Raw genomic sequence first — 21,470 nt, 5'->3', positions numbered from 1 at the left:
TATCTCAGTAACGCCTTGAGGGAATTTTTTCCATTTTGGCACAAACATTCACTTGGACTCAAAGATGAACTGATTAGGATTTGGTGATCAAAGGTCAAAGGTCAAGGTCACTGTGACCTCACGAAACGCATTTTTCGGCCATAACTCATGAATTCATACACTAATTATGACACGATTTAACTCAAATGTCTATGAGGCTAAAATGAAGTGATGAATTTTTTCATCCAAAAGGTCAAAGGTCAACTTCACTGTGACATCATAATGTTCTGCAAAAACACCTCTGGCACATTATTCAATGCTGTAACTCAGGAAGGGGAGATTGTGAACAAATTTCCTGGTCCCGGGCTGGTTGGCGGAGGGATACAACCACAGTTCTCCTTGATTCTTTTTCCGCTGGGCTAATTTTTATTATTAAAGTAACACTATGAAATGAGCAGCAGATAATGTAAATGCCATCTAACATTTTCTGTTTGATTAGATGGATACATAACCTTGTTTTCCATAGTTGGTACACTGTGTGCCTCTGAGTTCATACTGTTGCTTCCATTAGCAGTGAAACCATCAATAAATGTGTGCTTGTTCCACTGGACCACAACAGAACCACCACCATGTTTGACAGATGAAGTGGTGGCTTTGGGTCAGGAGTTGTTCCTTTTTTTTCCTCCTCACTCCATCATTCCATAAAACTTTGCTCCTGTCTTTCTTCTTGTATGTTTTGATGCGCCCTGGCCTGTGTTTTTTCAGGCTCACCAGGGGATCTGCATCGTGCGGTGAATCCTCTGAGGTTGCGGTTCTGAAGTATTCTCTTGATCATTGACAAGGAAACACGGACGCCCACATGATTTGCTGTGCAGTCATAAAGAGGTTTTTCTTCAGCAGATGATTTTCGGGTCGCCCACAAGACTTGAGCGTTTTGATCTACCGGGTCGTTTTCTAGTTTTCCTGTGCAAACCTGCTTTTTTTTTTTCTTTAGAATTTACCCAACAGTTTATTTTTGGCAAATCATCTACCTATGATATCGCTGATAGTTTTGCCTTTCTCTTAGCTTCATTATCTTCTTCCTCTGCTAGTCCACAGCCACTGCCCTGACCTCCACATGATACTGGAGATCCATATCAGCTCAACAGTATTAATAAGTTCTTCCTAATTCCTTTGAGATTCTAAGAAAGAGCCATGAAATTATATATCAGTTACACACATTATGAAACGAGATCAGTTTGATCAGCGCAATGAAAGGACAAACTGCAAAATTTTGAACTCATGACTGGAAAAACTGAGACAGAGGTTCACTTGGTAAAAAATGAGAAATGAAATATTCATTCATGAAACTGGAAACCCTATGTTTTGATCACCTAACAAACAAAACAGCATCTGTGTGTACATCTGCAGGTATGTCAGCTGAATACCTCTTTCATGGATTCATTTTTAATCTTTATTGTGATCTTAAAAAACAAGAAGAAATCCTTTGGAATGCTGTGAAACTGTTCCATGAAGTCACCGGTGTAAATTTAAATTTAGAGAGAAATGGCAGAACAATGACATTGCAAACTACTACAGAAAGAGGTAACTAACCAGTGTAAATATATTTAATGTCTATAGCCAGGTTTCGAATTATGGGAAACGTGATCCCCCTCAAAACAGGTAAAAACAACATTAATTCCATGTTTCATGCCTGGAGGAATCTGGTGTTATGAAAAAACACCCTTTAAGTGGACCATACCATTTCTCAACCATCACGTTAGATTAACATCTCAACTACATGCCTCACTCCCATCAGTGGCTCACATCTCGAAGTCTCTGTTCCGGTGTGTCGGGCAGACACCTCAGGTAAATGAAGTAGCAGTAGCTAACTATCTAGCTTGTTTATTACACTTTATTTTTTTACATTCTCAGTCTCTGAATTACATTCTGCCAAGAATTTACAGATGTACACTAATGTTAGCTAGTTTTTATTTGTGCCTTAAGTCAGACCTACAGTTTAGCAAGCTAATGATAGCTAGTATTTATTTGTGCCTTAAGTCAGGCCTACAGTTTAGCAAGCTAATGTTAGCTAGTATTTATTTGTGCCTTAAGTCAGGCCTACAGTTTAGCAAGCTAATGTTAGCTAGCTGATAGCGCACCCTCTCATTTTCAGTGTTGGCTTGGCGTTTCATTACCAATATAAAATGTTATTATCTAATTTTAGCAAACACTGGTGCTCAGTCATGAACAGTCAGACAGTGGAGGATTATTTGCAGTAGAGATAGGTTTAGACATCAATACAGGGTTTATTATTCATTTTAATAGTCTTTTGTGTGGCTGTGGTGGTTTAGTTAGCCTTTTGCCTTTTTGATATTAGCTTTTATGATGGACACTCCCTTTGTTTTCACTCAGGAATTCAGGAGTTTTACCTGGTTGAGTAACTGAACAATATTGATACATGTGTGCTGAAGGCTAAGTAACTGCATTATAGCAGTGTTGGAAAGTAATTAAATACATTTACTCTAACTACTGTACTCTTGAATATATACTTAAATATTTCTATTTTATGCTACTGTATTCTAAAGATTATAACTTTAATGCTGTACTTTATATCAGCAGCTTTGTGACATACAAGGTTGATAAATAAACTAATGTAGAATTAATTATTTAATTCACTGAAAGACACACTAATTCCAACTAATTTCTACCTACTTCTGGCAGTATCATTATGGCTGGTGGCTCCCAGATACACCAGCATGTGAATCAGAGGAAACTAACAGGTAAAAAATTAAACAATTAAAGATGGTATTATAGTTCTCTGGAGCCAGGAGTGATTAGATAAAGTGGCTAGCTTTACACTTTATTGGAGCTATAATGCAAAGATCATTTCCATCATTCCCCAATAATTATAATAGTGAGACTGGGATGTATCTGACAGTTGTGGATCAACAAATCGTCAGATATTAAGAGTTAAAACCTTATTCCATGTTTTATAATGAGGACAGACGGCGATACAGTGTGTGGCCATTCAGAATTAGACGTGAACTCAAGCCCATGATCGCATATTAAATGTTTTATCTAAAATAAAGTCTAGGCTCTATCTCAGACATCCTGAGTCATTTTACTCACTTGGCTTGATCTTGTCAGCTTATCCTGAACAGATATGAGACTGACCCTTGCTTTGAAATGATTACACCTTCTTAAATACACAAGGATAACCTCAAAAGCTTCCTCGCAATGCATATCATACAGGTTCACTACTGGTCAAAGATTTTGAAACACCATTTTTACAGCTGTTATTTAAACTTACATGATTTAATGTCTCTGTTTCTGGTATTACACAAATAAGTACAAATAAATAAATAAATTTTTAAAAAGGGAAAAAAAATGAATCATTAAATCTTTTGTTGGACTGAATTTAATCTAAATATTTAACTAATTCAGCAGCTGAATACACTTGTGATCTTTCTAAAATCAAAATCGAATATTTAGTTCAATTTCAATTATATTTTATTCATATAGCACCAAATCATAACATACATTATCTGACTTCACAGAGTAAGGTCAAGACAGAGAATGAGCTGAGCAGAGTGGATGGCCGGAGGAGAACCGGGGTTGAGAGACGAGGAGCAGTGGGCGAGTCCAAAGCGGAGGGTGAGCTGTGGCTCCGAAGTCACAAACGCCCCGACTGACAGCGTTAGTAGGCAGGTCTGATTAAACACAGTGATGCTGTGAGGCACATTTAAATCTTAGATCGAATATTTGACAAACAGTTTGATCATTTGTAATTCTTTCCAAGTGCCACCTGAACATGAGAATTATACTCGCTGAAGTATCGCTCTGCTACTGATCCGTCTGATCACCAACCGGTCAGGGATCAAGCCCTGGGACAGGCGGTTAGGAACAGATGATCCCTTGTTGGAAACCATCCATCTCTGGGGCAATGAGTTCACTACTTGTAGAAAATAGAAAGTGATCTAATCCTAACATGCACCTTGCCCCTCATACAGTTCCAGACTCAAAGTATCAGTCTTCTACAGCATTTGGTGGCCAAGCAGCCACATACTGTCAGACAAAGAAACATGTACATTACCACTACAAACATTTACTTGGGTATTTGGTTCTTTAAACAGTGGGGGGGTTTTTTGCGAAACTTAGAACTCCTTGTTCACTTGAATGTGACAAACAGGTGCACAAATTGCATCAGATCACCAACCTGAAGGTGTGTTTGTTTCCATCTTGACAAATGTGAATTGTCTTTGTGTACCAGGTCAGGAAGTGAAGTGAAATGGTGATTTTATGTCTTAAATGTGACAATGAAGTCCGGCATGTGAGGCAGGGAGGTTTTCCACTGTGTACAACACAAAATTAAAAGTCCTCCTACTGTTCTGTTTGTCCTCATATTTGTGCTTAGCATTACTTTAACTTGAGAGATTGGCTGTGATCAAATAAAATAGCAGATTTCGGGTAAACACTCAGAGAAACCAAATCCTGCATGGTTGGATGGTGGGTTATTTGTAATTAGGTGCAGAAGAAAATCCCAGTTTGGATAAACTGAAAGAAACAAAAAAAACAAACAGACAAAAAACAGGAAACAATCACCTGTCAATCAAACACAGCATAACTAAGACACACATTAGACTTAACCAGCGTACCTTTTGAATAGATTTCACTAAATTATTGCTCCATCTGTGCTCTTGTTGAAAGTAAAACTAGGAATATTATATTGCTGTTTCAACAGAACCATGTCTTGCTGAAAGCCTCCCTGTGTTTCTCTTAACCGGTGTTTATTTAAAGTGCATGCAGTGTCTGTCCAGAGGTACACCATCAGAAGATGCAAAACAGGAAGGTGCTTGGATGGCCCTAGGGGAAAAGGAGCCCCCGATGACCCCTCATATTAGCACATTTTGCAATGACAACTACAAACCTCCTTAAACCTTCCAAAAAGACATTATACAGTGCACCAAGCCCCAACCCCCTAAGTGGGGCCCCTGATAGCTAGCTTCTACCCATTGCCTGTATTCAGGGAACATCTGTAAATTGTAGTGTCTGCCAATAGTCTGCCTTGGGGGTGGAGTCGGTGGTGGGGCTCCCTTCCAGACTCTAGGATCACCACTGTGCCTGTACGTCTTACCTACATAAACGACTACATCTGGCTCAGTTGTGTAAAGAAGAAAAATTGCTAGAAGGCCTCCCTCTTCAGCTGCTGTATGAGCAATAACAGCAATGACTGATGAATGAGGGGATATAATAGCCTTGTGGAATTTGCACTGCTTCCTGTTACTGTCCCTGTAAATGAGTCAAGTGCTTCTGAAGCCTTTGTCCTCAACGCAAACCACCCTGTTCAAAACAAAGGAATACACAAACAGCAATGAAAACAAGCACGTACAACAATGAACACTACAATATGAGCCGCTACTGCGTATCTTTCCTTAATATTTTAATCCCACGGGTCTAAAACCGAATTAATTAATTAATTATGAGCCATGTAAAACCTTGTGCATTCAATTTGATTACAATATTTGTTTGTACCTAAGGGTGTTATCTCTGCAAGTCTAATAGAGACTCTATTGGACTCACACTGTCAACACACTGTCAACAACAAGCCTTTCTATTTCTTCAGCTAGTCATCAGTGCGTGTTTTTTTTCTTTCTTTCTTTTTTTCTTTTTTGCTGCCAGGAACTTTGATCAAAGGATTGACGATGGTAAACGACAAAGAAAGAAGCGGATCCGAGGTTCAGATGAAGTAATGTTCACAGGGGACATGGCTGGTGAGAAAGTAATGAACACATTGTTGTCACCTGTAATGCGTAACAAGCCTATTATAAGTAAAGTTAACACAACTTATCTTCAAATCACAGTCCTCAGTTTTTATGCCATTGAACAGTGTCGGATATGGGAGGTCACTTTAGCTTTGCTTTTCACTGTGTTCTATTTAAGCATGCATGTGTGCCTGTGTGATGGGTATAAGAAAACATCTGTGTACTATTATACTTTTGGTATGCATGAAAATAGAAATATATATATATATTGCATCATTTTTTCCCTTGGATTAAAGAAAAGTTAAAGAAAGCTATACTACAGTTATGTGTACATGAAGTGCTCTGGTCTGATTGTGCCTCGGTTGGAATTAAAATCAGCCTGATCTGTTATTCCAGACCGACGCCGACCCTGAACTGTGTCAAAAGCAGTGTGAGTAGGGGAGTAAGAAAAGAAACAGTGTAGCTTCAGAGCTTAGAGAGAGAGTCTGCTTTACATATTTAGCCACTCTACTGTAAATAAAACAGTTATTTCTCCCTTTTCATCATTTTAGTGTCACATTCTCCCCTTTTCTTTTGCAGAAAAACATAATTTGACTCACACCCAAAGACGTAATTTGTGTTAGCACCTGCATAACCAGATTTTACCTTGGAAAAAACAGTGACCATAAAACAGTCTTTGATTAAGTCCATATATCTGAGGTGTAGTTGCTCCCTGTTACTCTTGCAACATGAACAAAAAACAGTTGGCTTGCTGTATAATCAGACATATAATCATTAACCGCTGAACCATTGCATGATGTTTACAGATTTTATTTTATGGGTGAGGCCCTGATTATTGACATGTGTGCACATCAATCAAAGCACACACATTCTGCAGCTACTTCAGCATCTACACACACACCTAACAAGATTACACACATAGCCTACAGCAGTATGGTTTTCAATGACAGACAAGAAGACAGAAAATTACAACTGTAAAATCCACTGAGTGTTAAAGTTGCCTCTTATTTATATACTTTTTTTTAGCACTTAAGAATTGATATCAAAGTATATTGAGTTTAAAAAAAAAGGATAATAATTTTCTCCCATTACTATGTTTTTGATTTTATCAAATACTGAAAAGGCTCTTTAAATGCTTTTAACTCATGCTAAGGGGCAACACACAAGTAATAAGTTTAAAAGACTGCTAATAACTCATCAGCAGTCCGTGACAGTTTAAGATGTATTCATCAGTTTTCGATCACAGGGGGCTGACAGATATACGGCCTTAAAATATTATCACTGTATAAGTTAATAACATCAGTGAATGTGCCATAAAACCAAAGCAATAAGTAAAAAGATGCTTAAAAATGCCAAAGCTGGTAATAATTCTCTGCAGGTTCAGCACTATGGCCAGTCCCTTTTTAGATTACATGTAGCTAATCTGATTAATGTAATGCAAACCATTACAAAACATAAATGTTTAACCTATTCAAACGGTTTCACTTGTTTTAATTTCTATAGTTAGTATCGGTTTCATATACAACCTTTCAGTAAGTGTTCCTCCCACACACATTTTGGAGTGTTTATTAATTTTATAAACACTTTCCCAAAGGGAAGGTGGTGTCAGACCTCTGAAACTTCCTGGGGATTTCAGCTGCTTTCTATAGTACAGAATTGGCAGCACTGCCTGACAGCACCAGAATTTCTTCATGCAAAAGCTATAGTGGTTAAGTTGAGCTTTTCCAGTATAGCGTGAGCAGAATGACCATGAAGGGAGTTTATGGGGAAAAAAACAAAAGAATTGATGCAGACAGCTGTAAAACAAATGTGCTATACTTTTATTACTACGGTGAATGACTGTATAGACAAAACAAGTCAATAAAACCATTATTTCCTTAAAATATAAGCAGATACTCAACTCTGGATTCTGTGGGAAAACACTCAAACTTATTAAGATCCACCCATGAGAATTAAACTTTAAAATCAAAGCCAAATGTTATTGTGAAGTTGTAATACATGCTGGACCAAACAAAACTGTCTGTATGCAATCCCAGCTCAGCCGCTAACAGCAAATACCTAAAACCTATAAGAAGGGGTTGAAGTTAACCCACATGGCCTCTGCATTTAAAAAGATCTGTATTGAAAGGTTCATGACCTAAAGAAGTTAGACCCAGCAGTCGACACGTAGCCTGCTCCACTCCACCTCCGCAACAACAAAGCCCACAGTAGCTTTAATGTTAATCCGTGTCAGCTAAGTTATATCCTACTGCTTGACTGTTAAGTGCCCTGAAATAACTTCTGTTATGATTTGTTGCAATATAAATAAAACTGACTTGGCTGAACTGGTGCCAAAGGTTTAAAGTCCCGGTAAAATTAAAGTCAGAGCATCTATAGATTTTGTAGTGTGGCATATTTCAATGGAAAACCATCTGCGAGTGGGGTGTCATTTCGAATGACCCTTCAGGGTTTTGATTTCATCGCCTAGAAGCAGGTTTGATTTGGGCACGAATCTCTATTTGAATTTTGGATTTCTATTTGGAGGTCATTATACAGCTGTAGAGAACTGTGCGCCCCCACCCACAAGGACGAGGGACAGTTACTTTAGCGCTTACACCAAGTGACTGCACCTTGTAGTATTGTAGCCTTAGCGCTGAGATCAGGGACGATTTGGTGGTCGCTGTTGGAATGAGGACATTTTACTGTCCTGTCAGGACTTGGGACACTCAGTTTAAAGCCAGGACAGTCCCGGACGTCTGGTCTCTAGAACCCAAACACTATTGTTAGCAACTGCAACCTGCAAGCTAACAATGTCAAGTGTGTTCCTTTTCTCACATCAGATGTGAGTGGATAACTGTATGAGGACAAACCCGTTTTGGGACATTTTTGTGGAAACAGCATCAAAGCCTTCAAAGCGTCTGAATGGGTGAATCCTGCTATGACACAGACTGATATCTGAGAGTCAGCGTTGCTGGGAGACATATTGTCAACTTCCACTATGTGCTAATGACTGGAGCTGTTTATCAAGCTGTGAACCATTAGCCACTTAAGCTGCCGAATGTGTACTCCACTCAGACGGTTGAAGCTAGTAAGCTTAGCTTCCTGACAGTAGCACTGATTCCCACTAGACGTTACTATTCGTTCATGTTATTTCAACTCCTGCTGAGTCATTGGCAGCTTCTGCTCACAAAGATGTGGGTCTAGCTAACATTAGCATCAGTATTTCATATGTCAAGTAAACATCAGCAGGTAGTGCTATGAGTTCAGCAGGGTCACAGAGGAACACGGGGAGCGCTGAAATTACAGATGGCGAGGCAACAGGTAATTGATATTATCAACGTGAACGTGATATCTCAGGAACGCTCTGAGGAAAGTGTCTTCAGATTTTGCACAAACATTCACTTGGACTCTAAGATGAACTGGTTAGGATTTGATTGTCAAAGGTGAAAGTTCATGTGACAAATATTTGGCCATAAACTCAAGAACACATATGCTATGCAATTTAATACAAATCTAATGGGCTAGGATAAAATGATGAAGTAATGAAATTTTATATCCAAACGGTGAAAGATGAACAACATAACATTTCTTCTGTGCCTTGGGAACCAGGAAAATATATGATTTATTCCACTGTGGTTTTAAACAATGTGTGTTGCAACTTGCTTTAAATCAAAAAAATGTTGCATTTGGGCCTTGAGAACATAGCATGAACCGCAGGGCGGCAGTGGTTCAGCAAGTAAAACCGAATCGGAGGGTCGGGGGTTCGACGCGGCCCGCATGTTGACGCCTTCTTGGGCAAGATGCCAAACCCCAAACTGTTCTCTGTGTACCGTCAGTGTATGAGTGTGTGATAGAGATACGCTGTATATATACTGTATATATAGGAGCGGTGTATTAACCACATTATAACCATTTCTCCTGTACCACTGTGTGAAACTCTTCAGGCTCAGGTCAACAGCGCGATTGTGGTACACATCTGTGGAATGGCAACAAGTAAACTGGAAAATTAAATGTCGAAAATACGAAAAACAATTTGGTGCAAATAAAAGAAAAGTAACAAATTAAAACGTGCCCTGAGATGATGCCCTTTTATGTGTGGTCACACTTTCGACTCAGTGGCCTTGTTTTATTTTGTGTATTTTGTAAGAAGATATGACTTGGAAGTAATTCATGTACAGTATCAGCTTTGCATGCTGCTAAGCTTTCCCAAAGAGGAAGCGTTAAATAGAGACAGACAATGGCCCTGTTGAAGGAAGACACATGTGGTATGTTGATTTAATAATTTGGGTTTTTTTATGGGGTGGGTAATGACATCTGATATCCAGATGTTCCTTATACATAGAAATCCAAACATGAACCTGAAACTGATGTTTGGACTGTTGCCCAGATTCAACTGTTTGCTTCATGATTTCTCAACTGACATGAACATCGGATCAATTACAGCAGTGAGCGCCGACAGGAGGAATCAAATATCGTGGTTCTGCGTAAAGATGTCTGGGTTTGTTTATTAGCTCCATAGCTTGTTTGTATATATAAGGCAAAGACAAATAACATATGAAAGGCCAAATCTTTAGCAGGAAGTTTCTGTATCTCTCCCAGCAGCAGGTGGATGGATGGGGAAGTTTTCTTCTGTGAATGTGTGGCAGCAGAAGTACAGGAATGAAGTTAACAATATTTATTGCAAGTTGCAGGGGACAGATGGGTTGAAGGGTTTAGGGGGTAGCCTGAGCTGGTACCTGTGAGCCGGGGTCTGAGGCTGGGGCAGGGGAAAGTTAAGAGCTGAGGCAGAAGGACCAGTGAGAGTGAGATCCAAGAGACCTGAGTCCAGCAGGGACCCAGAGTGGAGCAGCCGGGCGGAGGCAGAACAGCAGGCTTGACCAGACGAGATGGGGGAGACGCGGGCTGGAGTCCGTACAGGCAGGACTGGGAGGGGAACGGAGAACAGGATGAGTCTTAGAGAGCAAACAACAAGAACTAGATGCAGAAATAGAGAAGAACTGGTAAATAAAGGCTTGAAACGTAGCAAACACTGACTGGTAAGTCTACAATCTGGCAGAAAATGGCAAAGCTTAATATTTGAAAATCGACATCAATTAGAACGATACCAAAGAGGAAGCGATATCTCTCCTTACATCTCAGAACAGCATACGGTCCGATAAAGGATCTGATACTACCTGTTTGCATTCATCTTGTAATTTACTGCCCTCTTGTGGCCACAGTAGGCTATTGTCTCTGGAGGCTAGCTTGACTACCAGCTGTTGCATCGACCATTTCTGTCACTTTCATGGGTATGGCTGAGTCCCATTGACAAAAGGCTGGGGATTGTCAAACAGCATTTTTTGGACATTTGTCCTTAGGCATTGTGGATAATCCTGAGATCTTTGACGGAAGCTATAGCTAGCTACAGACAAGTGTGCTTTTCAAGCTGCCCTTGACTCAGCTTCCACTGTTCTGAGATCAGTTATGATATTGCGCTCATTATTATTAGTGTGTAGCTAATGCCACATATTTCTGTCTGAACCCGACCCGAGTCTGAGGGAATAGTAACGGAGCATGGCCCGAATGTGACAGGCATTCTGATAGAGGCCGAAGCCAACCCATGTAAGCTGAAGCATATGATTAGTTTTTGTTTCAGTGGTCACAGCTTGGCTCTCTACCCAGATTACACGTGTGGGAACTTTGTAAATGACAGTCAAAAGAACCTAAACATCATTTATAAATGCTACTTTGCTACGGTCAGCCCCATTTACTAATTTTCTAATTTGCAAGTCGCTTTTATGCAAAGCGACTTACAGTCTACCCTCTTGTTATTCTACACATGTGCAGATGTGTTTGAAAACTGTACATTCCCAATAGAAAATTACTTCAAAAGTGTTTTCTTAGTAAGAGTTAATAGGTGGTTGGTCCTTCGGCTGTTCTTGCCGACCTGTGAAAGTCACCTCTGATTTGAAGAGGTTTGATTACGGTGATGAGATGCAGCCGTTGGCTCTGCTCTGACTCCAGCACACCTGCAGGCAATCACAGACACACGCACGCACACACACACGCACACACACACACACACACACACACACACACAAGGAGAGAGAGAGAGAGAGAGAGAGATGTAACGTGTTTTCATTAGAATAACAAAACCATTTTGCTTATACAGTAGAAGTACATAACACTTAGCAAGTGCTGGAGCACATTAAAAGTAAACAGTTCCACTTTTCAAGTCATAAATACAGTCAGTTAGAGAATAAAAACATAAAAAATGAAACAGAACAAGAAATGAAACTAAAAGAACAACAAACAACAACAAAAGATGTCGAGACCTTGTGATCACAAAGAAGCTGTGAAATCCAACATTAACTCAGACCTCTCTGACCTATATATCCAGGAATCCCAAATCTGTGTCAGATGGCATTACAATCTGTCCAACATAGAGCACCCTCTATCCCTCAGTCAGCTCCTTAACATGTGCAACGGGTGCACAAGTTATTTCACATGAGAGATTTTCATTTTATGTCCAAAGTGCCCTTTTGTCTAGGCCCATTTGGAACAGCTGTAGGCACCTTTAGACGTGGTTGGATGAGACCAGTTTGTTCTGAGCATACTGAGACCTTTAGACTTTTAATTCTGAAGGAATTCTGCGAAACACATGTTCACTCCCTGATTTCCACTGGAATGTGTTGGAGTTAACTGTCGTATATCTCCCATTCACTTTGCCCCACTAATTCACTGGAATACATTTAGAGCTGGTTGGTTTCTCGCTAACCAAAGTAAATGTACTGTCAATGTTATTTTCTTGTCAGTAGTATACAGTGTCAGATTTAAACATGCCAAGTTTTATTTAAAGTACTTTTGTCTACACACTGTCACAATCAGTGCAGCACCATGGACAGTGCCTCATTGGGCTTTGAATAAATCAGGACTATCCTCACTGTTGTCTTAATATTCCATTTACATTTTGAACTTAGTATACTTTCATATACTGTATAAAATTATTTATATTGCGAAGAGGAATCAGAAATTTGTGTAAGTCATATATCTTATATGTCCAAAATTTACAATATTTTATCGTTTTACACCACTGTAGCCAAGCCTGACTTCTACAAATTACATTCATATGAAATATTTGGGGAGGAAATGGAATGTAGCTCGGATTACGTTGGCATGCAGCATTTCTGGTCTTGTGTGGGAAAGTGGTGTGGTTTTCTCCAAGCTCAGTTCAGGGAGAGGTTAGGATCGACATCTCAAGACAGCGTTAAAACACTTAATACTATTCTAATACATATTGCGTTCGCTGGCGAACATTTTGTTCCAGTCCAGGAACGCAGTGTGATCAGCCATGACAGCGCGGATGGTATTGTCATCACTTTTTGTATCATCATGGTAAAATGTTTTCCAACTGTAGCAGGAACTACCACAGAGGTAGAGGTAGAGGTTTTGAGTACTTCCGCAGCTGTTTATATGTCTGTCTCTATGCGGACAAATTTTTTCACCGCAATAGTTTACATCCCATGAGTCCTGACCACTAATGTAGTAATGACTACTGAGTACTCATGGGTCAGGGCTGGTGTGATCTCTAGTTTTCTCACAGCTCAGTTGAGAGGGAGAGGTCAAGGGTCGACATCTCACATGTCAAGACAGTGCTGTTTCTCAAAATACTTAATCTTTCCTTAACTTTATCCAGGTGTTTTAGTTTCCTGAACTTAACCACACCTTAACAACACTGTACTTACCATGATAACAATTTTATTACCTTAAAGTTGTACTATGTAATTTTTAATATGTTAAAGACACAGTACACAACACTAGAGGTCTCAATCAAAACAATAACAAAAGACAGAGTTTGGTGATGTCATGAAGTACTGTAGGATCATGTAAGTTGTTGCCATCATTGCAGTCAGCTACTTCCAGTTAGGATTGCTTCAGTGTCAGTTGTTTAGGAGGTTTTCGCCAAAAGCTGAATTATCCACAGAGGTTGATCCTCTCCAAAGCAAAAAGACCAGATGATCAAAACAGTTAAAAATGACTGACGAAAGCAGTTTCGCGTTAAAAAAATCGAGTTTGAATCACTAACCCATATTTATTAACGTATATTAGGCTCAGGTCCTTTGACAACTGCAGTGAAATGATGCAGAGGTTTCAGTCAGTGGCAGCCAGTGTATATGTTTATCCTGCAGCCTGCAGGGGCGGCAGCATTTCCAACACGAACACAAGGAGACTGGACAAGCTGGTCAAAAACGCTTGGTCTGTGCTTGGCAGGAGTCTGGACTCACTCAGGACTGTTGTGGAGAGATGCATGCAATGTAAGATGGAGGCCATCTTGGACCAATACCAACCATCCTCTCCACAACATTCTGGCAGGAGAGAGAAGCAGCTACAGCTGCAGCAAACGTCTCATCTCACTGCGCTGCAGAACAGAGAGGTTCGGGAGATCCTTTGTTCCCACTGCCATCAGACTGTATAACAACTCCGCCAAAGGATGTGGACTAATGTAATTATTATTGTTTATTTATTATTGACTGTTAATATTATTATCAACAATGAGCCAATGGACACATGAATTTCCCCTAGGGGATACATAAAGTATCTATCTATCTATCAATCTATCTATTACAGCTGTTCTAAGATTTTAAATCAACAGAGGCAGTTAAAGTAGTTTTGTTAAGTTGTCTAAATTCACAAAAACCGCCTTAAAAATTGTTCGTTTGTTTGTTTGTTTGTTCTGTCCGCAGTGCAATACTTTCTTAATGAAGTGTTCCAGCAAGATGAATATCATGGCCCAACATATGCCCAGGTCCTTGCTCCAAATCCGGTCTATTTCCACATCTGGTCTTATTCTTGCTTTTATCCTCCAGTGTTGACTGATAGCCAGGAAGATTTTCTATATGTGCACTGGGATTGGTCCAGATGTGAAAATTGCATCTGATAGTCATGTTTTATGTCGGCCGCACTTGGGCTAAAGAACTGTACTGTATATGGCCCAGGTATACTCACCAAAATACTTTTGCTATCTGGCGGGGCCTCCTTACAAAAACGTTAAAATTGATTTTCAAAAGTTAATCAACACAGGCATGGCAATCACCAAACAACCTGTTGTCATTGATACCTTCAGCATTGTAAACTAGACTGACAGGTAGAACTGTGGGTAAATAGAGATAGGGCATGCAGGCTAAAAAAACTCTGAACTGATGCCAATGTGCAGGGATTACAGGAAAGAGGAGTGATCTATCTATTCTCACGACCTTTTACTTAAAGTATTTAGCAAGTTGTTGTGGCATGTCTATGGTGATACTGGGCTGGGATGATACTGGGCTTCACAGGTACATTGGGGACATGAAAACACAAAATGTTGATCTTGGCTTTGTTTTCAATGAAATTCAAGTGCAGCCTGATGAGCTGATTACCAAAAAATTTCACAATAGCGTTTCTAGTCACGACAAGTGTGCCCAGGTGTGTGTTTTTTTGACACTTCAACATTACAGATTCCAGCTCTAAATTTTTTGTTTCAGTTTTATTGTTGTGTCTTTATATTACATTAATAAATTTGAAATCTTTGGCATAGGTATTTTATTGTAATAACAACAACCTGCAAAGGGTCTGCAGAAATAAATTACATCACAACATGCATGCATGAATGATTAAATGAGGCAATACTAAGGTACACATTTCCGCTCATGTTTTTATACATAGAATCATCATGCATTCACTGACAGTCTTTCAGTAAATCATCATAAACTTTCATAAGCACAGTGGCAGCAGACAGTAATCCAATGATGAAGATCAGATCAGAGAAGGTTAGAAGAACAAAAATTGATATTATGGTCAGATTGTAAGACTCTCCAGAGTTGGAGACTGCATGGTCACACACAAAGAAATTAAAACGTGGACTTGTCCACTGCCACTGACCCACACCCCAAATGACAGGCACAATGAGATGGCTGGGACAGAGACAGATAGGACTTGTAAAAACTTTAAAAACTTTATGGATGTTTTGACGGTACACCTATGGTGGCTTACTGGGATTTGTCCCCATAGTTGCAATAGTCAGTCCAACTTTGATGGAGAGACCTCCAAAGGTTGAAAGGCATGAAGACGGAAGCATAGTTTGCTCTGTTTCTGCTTGATAAGTGGGAAAGATTAGCTTTGCCAATAGGTCAGTATCGTTTTGTCTTATTTGCTAATGTTTGAGATTGCTAATCCCAACTGGTTAGTTAGGAAGCAAGTAGTGGTGGCACATTTCTGTGTTTGGTATTGACCATATATTTAGGATCATTGTTGAGCTGAATGATGAAATGTCCAATGTGTTTTGATGCATTTAGATGAATCTGAGCTCACTGAATGCTCCTGTAGACCTTCATCCTGTTGCTTCCATCGGCAGTGAAATCATCAATAAATGCCAATGTGTCAGTTCCAATGGGCCACAACAGAACCAGCACCATGTTTGACAGATGAGGTGGTGGCTTTGGGTCATTTGTTGTTCCTTTTTTTTCTCTCCACATTTTCCTGTAATACAGTTTTAATAAAGGTTGATTTTTGTTCAAACAGGCAACCAGCCCTCTCAGATTTTCAGGCTCACCAGGGGATCTGTATCGTGCAGTCAATTCTCTGAGGTTGTGGTTCTGAAGTCTTCTCTTGATCATTGACAAGGAAGCACGGACGCCCACATGACTTGCTGTGCAGTCATAAAGTGTTTTTGCCTCACCAAATTATTTTCGGGTCACCCACAAGACTTGAGCATCATTTTCCTAGTTTTCCTGCTTTTTCTCGTTATCTTCTTCTTCTTCCTCTGCCAGTCCACAGCCACTGCCCTGACCTCTGCATGATACTGGAGATGCGAATCAGCCATGAGAGCTCAACAGTATTAATAAGTTCTTCCTAATTCATTTGAAATTCTAAAAAAGAGCCAAGAAATTATATATCAGTTACACACATTATGAAACAAGATCAGTTTGATCAGCGCAATGAAAGGACACTGCAAAATTTTGAACTCATGACTGGAAAAACTGAGACAGAGGTTCACTTGGTTAAAAATTATAAATTAAATATTCATTCATGAAACTGGAAACACTATGTTTTGATCACCCAACAAACAAAACAGCATCTGTGTAACCGTGGAGTTTATCAGCTGAAGACATGTTCTTCTTCTATGAAATCATTTTTAATCTTTAAAAATTATTTCACAACAGACAACTGATAATATAAACTGCCACAGAAAAGATGTAACTAATAAGTATAAATATGTTAAATGGCTGAAGCAGGATCAATAATTGATATGATCTAAATTTAAAAGATTATAACTTTAACACTGTATTTTACATCAGCAGCTTTGTGAGATACAAAATTGATAATAAACTCATGTAATATGTATGTAATATTCCTAATGTAATGTTATTATTTAACTCAATTGAACACAAATTATGAATTCCAACTATTATTTCTGTACAGCCACTGATGGTTATTAACTATCATTGGCTATATAGCTTTATTTTCATGACGTAATTTTCCAAACTTATTGATGCTTACTTAGTATAAAGAAATACTTGCAATGTGAAACTACATTTTCAGAGGTAAATTACAAAAGTTATGCAAACAGGAAATATCAGATCAGAACACCACAGTGCGTCACTGGCCTGAATCAACATCCAAACAAGCAATAAGTGAGAAGTGAGATTAAGTGACATTTAAGTTTTCCTGTTTCCTTTGTGTGCCTCTTGTTAGTGTAATGCCACATATTTCTACCTACCAATCAGAATTGAACAGAAATAGGAAACGGCAAACAAGTCTGAAGACAGTTGTTGGGTTGCCGGGCAGAATCAAGGTAGATTGTACAACAATTCATGAAACCACAAACTTGTCAGGCAGGTAAAATAAACCAGCCAAAAATGACTGGAAAACTACAAGCATCTTGTCACCATCAACAATTTGGGCCATTATTGCTGAAGAGCGCCCTGTAGGAAGCACTTTAATGAGGGAACTGGATACAGCTGAGCAGGCAGGTGATCCTGTCAGGTGATATCTGGAGGAAAGAAACTCACTGAGGGCAACTAGTGGGCAGATGGCGTATGACAGACTCTGGAAAACTTGAAAATAATTCATCCTCATACTGAACATGTGGAAATGAGATGATGGAAACATCAAAGTGACAAAGTATTGCACAAGACTATGATCATTTAAAACTAAATGCAATCACTGCATGAGAATATTTTCATGAAAAAGGAACAATACGTCTAATAACTTGACAAATCGTTTCATGCAAGAATTCAACAAGTAAAACAAACATGAAACTGAACATTCAAATAGTGCGAGACAACCTGATTTGTCTTACTTCCATATATCTCAAAATATTTAAATTATGATTATAATTATAATTATAATTATATATGACAAACAACCATCTGAACCTGTCGAAAATATTTATATAAAAATATTTGGAGTGCTTTTCTTACTCAAATATTATGAAGAGAATCCAAACCAGGATTTGATACCCAACCCTATTCAGCACCTGCCTGGCACAGACCTGGTGCTATTTGTTGCAAGAATTATAATTATTATTGCAGTTAATTGCATTTTATTGTGCTGATGTTGCTTTAATTGTGTCCATCCACTGTAGTCCAGTCTGTCTTATTTTACAACTGACATTTACTGGCAGTGGCTGCTGCAAAAGATGGTATTATTCATTCACCTGTCCAAGTCAGTCCAAAACCATTCCAGGTATTCAAATATCCAAGTCCCTCTCTAACCTCCTTCCGGGTGTGGAGGTAAAACAAGTTAGGATTGCAGCCCTGAGCCATATTTAACAGCCACTGCTGCTTCACAATAAATAGATAATTCCCATGCAATCTTTGGAATATTCATGACTATTCTTGTTTAAGTCGCCGTAATTCAAGATAATCCAATTACACCAACAGCAGAGTATTGCTTCAAGCTAATTAAAACTGGTTCATTTAGCCACTTAATAATCCAATTGCAGTTATGCACATAAATGCTCAACCTAACCCTCTAGGGGCCAATTATAGGTTTGCACACTATTGCTGAGTCGGAATTTCAGGTCTGTGAAGGTAGTGTGGTTTATTTCTGTGCAGTTAATCTTGCTGCTTGTCTAGTATTGGTCACACAGTGACAGTTCCACTTCCTGTTGACAAGAGAAAGTAGGTTATAATCTGGCATCATTATAGTATGGCTTCATTCCCATCTTTTCCTTTCTAAACTTTGTTTTCACAGGAACAATGTTGGAATGTAAATTAAGCTCAAATTAATGTCTAAAAATTAATGAATGAATTGTAGGGTGGTGATTTATTTTGCTGGAAGGCAGAGGCCCTGCAAGACTTGAACTACTGCTGGTGGCTGCGTCTTGAGTAACAGTCTTAATTTACTTATGCCAACAACTTGTCACAATGCTTTCCGAGCTTAGTATCTGTGTAAGCAGTTAAAATTAGACATCCAGTGTGTGCAAACCTTATGCAAACCAGGTAAACAGCAAAAATACACAAAAGTGAATCTATTTGAGTTTGGAAACATGTAGGTGCGGTCCCACAGAGATCATTAAATCATGATTGAAGATCAGAAAAATTATTCGTTTGCAGATTAATTCCTGCTTGGCTTTCCCTTCCCCCCCGAGTCAGTGACTTCTTACGGTGCAGCCCTGTCTGGCTTTTTTATCTCTTGTTGGCATTCATCCTAAGTCTAAGAAAAAAACAGTAGGGCTTTGGGTGAACTTAAAACAGGAACGTCTGAGGACTAGGAGAATATAACTAGTTCCCAGTAAATGTGGTACAATGACCCCGCCTCTAGTGCAGGCCTTTGCACACCAAGTCAATTTTTTTTCATTTTGAAATGTTGAATATTAAAACAAAAATTTGTGTATCGTCTGTTAGGTTTACGCACAACTTCCAAAACATTGTCAGTTATAACATAATATAAGGCTCAAAAGAAGTGAACTGTGTTTATGAATGAACTGGGATATGAGGGGCCTTTAAAGACTTTATTTCCCTGAGGCAGCGGAGTGTGGCTGTGTATCATATTGCCAGCCGCTGTTGAGAGTTACCTGAATCCTATTTGGGCGGATTCTGTTTGATATGAGTCTGTTCTATTTTAATGTTTTTCCGTGCCTCTGTAAAGCAGTTGGCACTATATAAATAAACTTGCCTCGCCCTGCAGCTCTAGTATGAGGAAAAAAGTCAGACACCAACTCTGTGCCAAACACAAAAAAATGTTGTAATAGTGGATTTCTACTATAAATGCACTCAAATCAAAAATCCATAAAAATAAATGAATAAAATACTTTATTATGTGTTATTTTTTCTGTTCACATTTTCACATGATACTTTGACAAGTGATACTACATCTCATGTTTACTTTGTACAAAATTTAAAGTAACATTATATACATATTAACAAATTAAAACGTGCAATAAACTTGCCATTCTTGCTGAAAAGGGGGGTGTGGCTCTACTTTAGATAATGAAAAACACTGTGATTGGCTTATAGATATCCAGTAAAATGCATCTGTACATTTGGGTACAGTCAGATAACAGTAATCATAAATCTAGGCATCCTAGAAAAGCTATATCTATAGGAATGGTCACACCGAATGGGTTGAGTTCGGCTCTATCTTTCATTGTGAGAGCATCTTCTTCATTTCATGTTTGCACTTTGTAATGCTTTCCCTCAAAATTCTTGCTATTCCTATAGAACCTGCTGAGATTTCACATCTTGGAGAGTGCAAAATAAGAAGCGACACATTGTCAGCCATCCTGACTCAGACCTCAGGTATTTCCACTTAGTGTGTACTCATGAATTAATCCTGATTGATGCATTAGCAGAGCAGATAGAGTTGCCAGTGAATACTGTAAATGCCCTCAGAGAATTGTACAACCTTGTTAGCTGTCAGGTGGAAAATTAGCAATAAGAAGCCATTGAATATTGATATATTTCATGTTACATAATTTATGAAAAAAAAAAAAATAATTCCAGCAAATCTACATAGGTTATGGATTTTCACTTTGTAGTACTAGTAGTAGTACTGTGAGACAGGTTGACTGGGCTGGGGCTAGCTAGTTAGCATGCTAACTTAAGTAGATGAAAAGTGTTGAAAACTGGTGTTGCTGTCCACCTCTGAAGACAGCTCTTGGTGAGTAAAAATGAAGTTTGATTCTGAACTTGGAACGTTTTTTCTAAACTGGTTAGTAAATAGCTGTTAATGCTAATGTTAGCTATCTAGCGAGAGTGACTCTATTATTTTTGTACAAAAAACAACAAAATTGGGGAGCGCAACCCTCATTAAGAACAGGGAAACAAAACAAAAGAAAAACAACCTCAGCAGAACAAGCAACCACAGCCAACAACACGATCTGAAATAATAAAAAAGATTTATAAAATACAGTGTCATTTTGCCCAAGAACAGGTGTACATATTCCCCTAAAATAACTGTAATTGATGATGAATATAATCATGCAATAAAATTCAATTTTAGCCTTAACCCTAACAGGTATACGTCTCAGCAACAGCCAACTCTTTTGTAGCCTTTTAGTCCTGTAATTTGCCGGTGACCTCAGTGTGAACTGCACCCACACCCACCTGCACATCTGCTCCCAATGCCAGAATCAGCTTTACCTTTTAGCTATTGTTCTCTTCCAAATGCTGTTAAATCACCCCAGCCTTAAGGTGCAGTCAGACCCGATTTCACCTGGCAAAATGTGTTGTGATGGCAAGCAAGCCAAACAGCATAATAAGGGTTGTTAGCATAAACTGTTGTAGTCAGTGAGTTGTAAATTATACG

Source organism: Seriola lalandi, unplaced genomic scaffold, assembly GCF_002814215.2.
Source record: "Seriola lalandi dorsalis isolate HSWRI2012SDOR001 ecotype SW California unplaced genomic scaffold, Sedor1 jcf7180002054325, whole genome shotgun sequence".
Classification (NCBI taxonomy): Eukaryota; Metazoa; Chordata; class Actinopteri; order Carangiformes; family Carangidae; genus Seriola; species Seriola lalandi.
The sequence above is the reverse complement of the archived record's forward strand: the minus strand, read 5'-3'. Positions refer to the sequence as shown.